Source organism: Nanorana parkeri, unplaced genomic scaffold (genome assembly GCF_000935625.1).
Source record: "Nanorana parkeri isolate BGI_ZX_2015 unplaced genomic scaffold, ASM93562v1 scaffold3728, whole genome shotgun sequence".
NCBI lineage: Eukaryota > Metazoa > Chordata > Amphibia > Anura > Dicroglossidae > Nanorana > Nanorana parkeri.
The window spans coordinates 21691-27795 of NW_017309996.1; positions in this window are offsets into that span (position 1 = coordinate 21691).

Sequence of the window (6105 nt, forward strand, 5' to 3'; positions counted from 1 at the left end):
GAGAGCCAATGGCACGGAGTATTACCTTTGCCCAATCTTAAAGGTACAGTCCAATTTATATTGTCAGTCCGCGACACCCCCACCCCCCAACGGTGTCTTCATATGGGGGAGCCCCGAGTCTGAACCTTTAAAAATGTAGTCCCCGCCCATAGGGAGCTAGCACAACACTATACCATGTGACAAGAGGCTGCAGTCCCCTCCATGCTTAAGGGAGAACTATGAGGGGGGAGGGGCTTGTCACTCACCTCATAGTTCGGGGCGACGTGTGACAATGAGACTGTCACAGGTCGGCTCAGTAGATCGGGAGGTGAGAGAACACATTATTATTACAGGTATTTATAGAGCGCCGACTATTTACACAGCACTGTACACGGTGCACCTTCACATCAGTCCCCGCCCACGAGGAGCTTACACTCTAAGGTCCCCATCTCACATACACATATAGAGGGCCAACTAAGAGAGGAGCCAATCAACCTTCCAGCGTGTCCTTGGAGTGTGGGAGGAAACACACAAGCACAGGGAGAGCATGCAAACTCCATGCACATAGTGAGGGTCACTATCTGCATGGAGTTTGCAGGATTCCTCTGTCCTTGCTGGCCAGGATTTGAACCGGGGACCCCCAGTGCTGCAAGGCAGAAGCGCTAGGCGCTCGCTCACCTCTCGATCCTGTCACAGCTCTCTGCCGTGACAGGGGGAGGGGCTGGATTCCCCGCTCCCAGCGCTGACTGGCGGAACGGACGGGGGAGGGGGCGGGAACAGCTGGCTCTGCCTCTAGATAGGCGGAGCCAGCTGTCACTCACGCAGGAGGTGTCCCTCCAGCGTTGACTCCTCTGCTTGCTGCACTTCCTGTCCCTCCAGCGCTGACTCCTCTCTGCTTGCTGGCACTTCCTGTCCCTCCAGCGCTGACTCCTCTCTGCTTGCTGGCACTTCCTAACCCTGTCGGGCGGGCACATGCGCAGTTCGGATTCTCGGCCGGGAGACGAGCAGAGACGCAAGGCAAGTCTATGGACGGCGTGCACCCGCCTGCAGACACCGCGGGGCAGGAAGTGCCAGCAAGCAGAGAGGAGTGAGCGCTGGAGGGACAGGAAGTGCCAGCAAGCAGAGAGGAGTGAGCGCTGGAGGGACAGGAAGTGCAGGCACTTACAGAGGAGTCAGCGCTGGATCGGAGAGCCGCCGCACCACTGGAGGGACAGGTGAAAACATCAGGAAAGAAGATCGGATTAAAAGACATAATTTAGGGGGAGTGCCGACATTTACTTTAATGTGACTTTCCCCTACTGGCATCAATGAACCTTCACAGACGTCGCACTCTTCAGTTGTTGCAGCTCGGGATCTTCTTCCCCTCCGAGGTTTGATGGATCTTCTGATGCCGGAGTCCCTGCGCCACAAATATTCCATGTCCATTCATGTGCTGAGACAAGGCAATGGTTGGGGAGGCAAAACCGGCACCCAATCAGCCGATATGGAGAAAGGTGTTTTATGTTCCATATTGAATAGACATGAGCAGCGGACATGAGCACCAGACATACGTACCAGACATGCGCACCTGACATGAGCACCAGACATACGCACCAGACATACGCACCAGACATGCGCACCAGACATGCGCACCTGACATGAGCACCAGACATACGTACCAGACATGAGCAGCGGACATGCGCACCAGACATGCGCACCTGACATGAGCACCAGACATACGTACCAGACATGAGCACCAGACATGCGCACCAGACATGAGCACCAGACATGCGCACCAGACATGAGCACCAGACATACGTACCAGACATGCGTACCAGACATGCGCACCAGACATACGTACCAGACATGAGCAGCGGACATGCGCACCAGACATGAGCAGCGGACATACGTACCAGATATGAGCAGCGGACATGAGCACCAGACATGAGCAGCAGACATGAGCACCGGACGTGCGCACCAGACATGAGCAGCAGACATGAGCACCAGACATACGTACCAGACATGAGCACCGGACATGAGCACCGGACATGCGCAGCAGACATGAGCACCGGACATGAGCAGCAGACGTGCCCAGCAGACATGAGCACCGGACATACGCACCAGACATGAGCAGCGGACATGAGCAGCAGACGTGGGCAGCGGACATGCGCACCGGACGTGGGCAGCAGACATGAGCACCGGGCATGCGCACCGGACATGAGCACCGGACATACGCACCAGACATGAGCACCGGACATGCGCACCAGACATGAGCACCGGACATGCGCACCGGACATGAGCACCAGACATGAGCACCGGACATGAGCACCAGACATACGTACCAGACATACGTACCAGACATACGCACCAGACATACGGCACAGGGCATGACCCACGTACATGCGCACCAGACATGAGCACCGGACATGCGCACCAGACATGAGCACCGGACATGCGCACCGGACATGAGCACCAGACATGAGCACCGGACATGAGCACCAGACATACGTACCAGACATACGTACCAGACATACGCACCAGACATGAGCACCGGACATGCGCACCAGACATGAGCACCGGACATGAGCACCAGACATGCGCACCGGACATGAGCACCAGACATGCGCACCGGACATGAGCACCGGACATACGCACCAGACGTGAGCAGCGGACATGAGCCCCGGACATGAGCAGCAGACGTGAGCACCAGACGTGCGCAGCAGACGTGAGCAGCGGACATGCGCAGTGGACATGAGCACCGGACATGCACACCGGACATGAGCACCGGACATGAGCACCGGACATGTGCACCGGACATGAGCACCGGACATGAGCAGCAGACGTGAGCAGCAGACATGCGCACCGGACATGAGCACCGGACATACGCACCAGACATGAGCACCGGACATACGCACCAGACATGAGCACCGGACATACGTACCAGACATGAGCACCGGACATGAGCAGCGGACATGAGCAGCGGACATGAGCAGCAGACGTGAGCACCGGACATGCGCACCGGACGTGAGCACCGGACATGCACACCGGACATGAGCACCGGACATAGGCACCGGACATGAGCACCGGACATGCGCACTGGACATGAGCACCGGACATGCGCACTGGACATGAGCACCGGACATGCGTACCAGACATGAGCAGCAGACATGGGCACCGGACATGCGTACCAGACATGAGCAGCAGACATGGGCACCGGACATGCGCACTGGACATGAGCAGCAGACGTGAGCAGCAGACATGAGCAGCAGCAAAAAATGTGTTTGCTTTCGGATTTTGCTTTATTTCGGAATCTCGGGTCCGAAAGTCACTTAGCGGTAATCTGGACGGATTTCCGTTTCTGTTTCGTTGCGGCAAAGTGACATTTAAGAGGAAAAAAAAGGTGTTTTTTTTCCTCAAATGTCACTTTGCTGCACCGAAATTTCCTCCAGACTCCCGCTAACTAATCGGAAATTGGGATTAGTTTGAATTCATTAAATCTGTAATTCGGATACATCAGAAATGTCGTCCGCATGGCGCGCGTCTAATCTGGAATGTTCCCTCGGCTTCTTTCATCGCTACAATTGTCAGAAAGTGACGACGCGATTGGGCAGCCAAAGCTGAAGATTCCGCTGAGAGAAGTCTCGTGGGGCAGATTGGTTCTGTTAGGCCGGGTTCACACCCAGGCGTATCGCATATGCATGTTTGTCGCACGTTTCGTGACGCACATTTTACAGCAATTCGTGGTAAAAAAAAAAAGCGCAACAAACGCGCGTTTCCGAGGGCTACCTGGCTGTATCCCAATGGAAACGCGCAACAAAAATGCCCCAAAGAAGCTCCTGTACTTTGGGCGCGGGGGGGCGTTTTGTGGCGCGTTCATACGGCCTGTAATACACCCGGCTGTGAACCGCGCCCATAGGAAACAATGGGATTTCGGTGTTTGAGCGTTTTGCAGAGCGCAGGAACGCGCTACAACACGCCCAGGTGTGAACCGGGCCTGACGAGTTTGCCGGTAAACGCAGCGGATAGTCCGCGAACGTTCCGCGAAAAGACCCCAAAAATCCAGCAGAGACATGGCTCCTCCGAAGGCTCCTTTAAGTCCCATGAATATGAATCCGGCGCCCGGGACTCGTCCGCGAGATATCGGAGCCGCAGGAAAGGAAACATCTTCTTCATTAGGTTGTAAGTGGAGACATGGCTGATCAATCACGGCTAACCGTAGCCGACTGCTGGCCGCAGAGCGTTGCACACGGAGCCGCGGGCCGCAGGAAGGATTGTTCTTCTGTATTATTTCCACTTCAATCTTCAGTGAGCAGGCTGAGGAATGTTAGCGCTCGCCCCCGTCCTCCGCTCGCCCCCGTCCTCCGCTCGCCCCCGTCCTCCGCTCGCCCCCGTCCTCCGCTCGCCCAATACGCGGCCGGCCTGAGATCCCGAGAATCATGTTACCTGGAAACAGGATGAGATGACCGGACTATAAACGCTCTCCCCCCCACCCCATCCCCCCGATAATGAGCACCGGACATACGCACCAGACGTGAGCAGCGGACATGAGCCCCGGACATGAGCAGCAGACGTGAGCACCAGACGTGCGCAGCAGACGTGAGCAGCGGACATGCGCAGTGGACATGAGCACCGGACATGCACACCGGACATGAGCACCGGACATGAGCACCGGACATGTGCACCGGACATGAGCACCGGACATGAGCAGCAGACGTGAGCAGCAGACATGCGCACCGGACATGAGCACCGGACATACGCACCAGACATGAGCACCGGACATACGCACCAGACATGAGCACCGGACATACGTACCAGACATGAGCACCGGACATGAGCAGCGGACATGAGCAGCGGACATGAGCAGCAGACGTGAGCACCGGACATGCGCACCGGACGTGAGCACCGGACATGCACACCGGACATGAGCACCGGACATAGGCACCGGACATGAGCACCGGACATGCGCACTGGACATGAGCACCGGACATGCGCACTGGACATGAGCACCGGACATGCGTACCAGACATGAGCAGCAGACATGGGCACCGGACATGCGTACCAGACATGAGCAGCAGACATGGGCACCGGACATGCGCACTGGACATGAGCAGCAGACGTGAGCAGCAGACATGAGCAGCAGCAAAAAATGTGTTTGCTTTCGGATTTTGCTTTATTTCGGAATCTCGGGTCCGAAAGTCACTTAGCGGTAATCTGGACGGATTTCCGTTTCTGTTTCGTTGCGGCAAAGTGACATTTAAGAGGAAAAAAAAGGTGTTTTTTTTCCTCAAATGTCACTTTGCTGCACCGAAATTTCCTCCAGACTCCCGCTAACTAATCGGAAATTGGGATTAGTTTGAATTCATTAAATCTGTAATTCGGATACATCAGAAATGTCGTCCGCATGGCGCGCGTCTAATCTGGAATGTTCCCTCGGCTTCTTTCATCGCTACAATTGTCAGAAAGTGACGACGCGATTGGGCAGCCAAAGCTGAAGATTCCGCTGAGAGAAGTCTCGTGGGGCAGATTGGTTCTGTTAGGCCGGGTTCACACCCAGGCGTATCGCATATGCATGTTTGTCGCACGTTTCGTGACGCACATTTTACAGCAATTCGTGGTAAAAAAAAAAAGCGCAACAAACGCGCGTTTCCGAGGGCTACCTGGCTGTATCCCAATGGAAACGCGCAACAAAAATGCCCCAAAGAAGCTCCTGTACTTTGGGCGCGGGGGGGCGTTTTGTGGCGCGTTCATACGGCCTGTAATACACCCGGCTGTGAACCGCGCCCATAGGAAACAATGGGATTTCGGTGTTTGAGCGTTTTGCAGAGCGCAGGAACGCGCTACAACACGCCCAGGTGTGAACCGGGCCTGACGAGTTTGCCGGTAAACGCAGCGGATAGTCCGCGAACGTTCCGCGAAAAGACCCCAAAAATCCAGCAGAGACATGGCTCCTCCGAAGGCTCCTTTAAGTCCCATGAATATGAATCCGGCGCCCGGGACTCGTCCGCGAGATATCGGAGCCGCAGGAAAGGAAACATCTTCTTCATTAGGTTGTAAGTGGAGACATGGCTGATCAATCACGGCTAACCGTAGCCGACTGCTGGCCGCAGAGCGTTGCACACGGAGCCGCGGGCCGCAGGAAGGATTGTT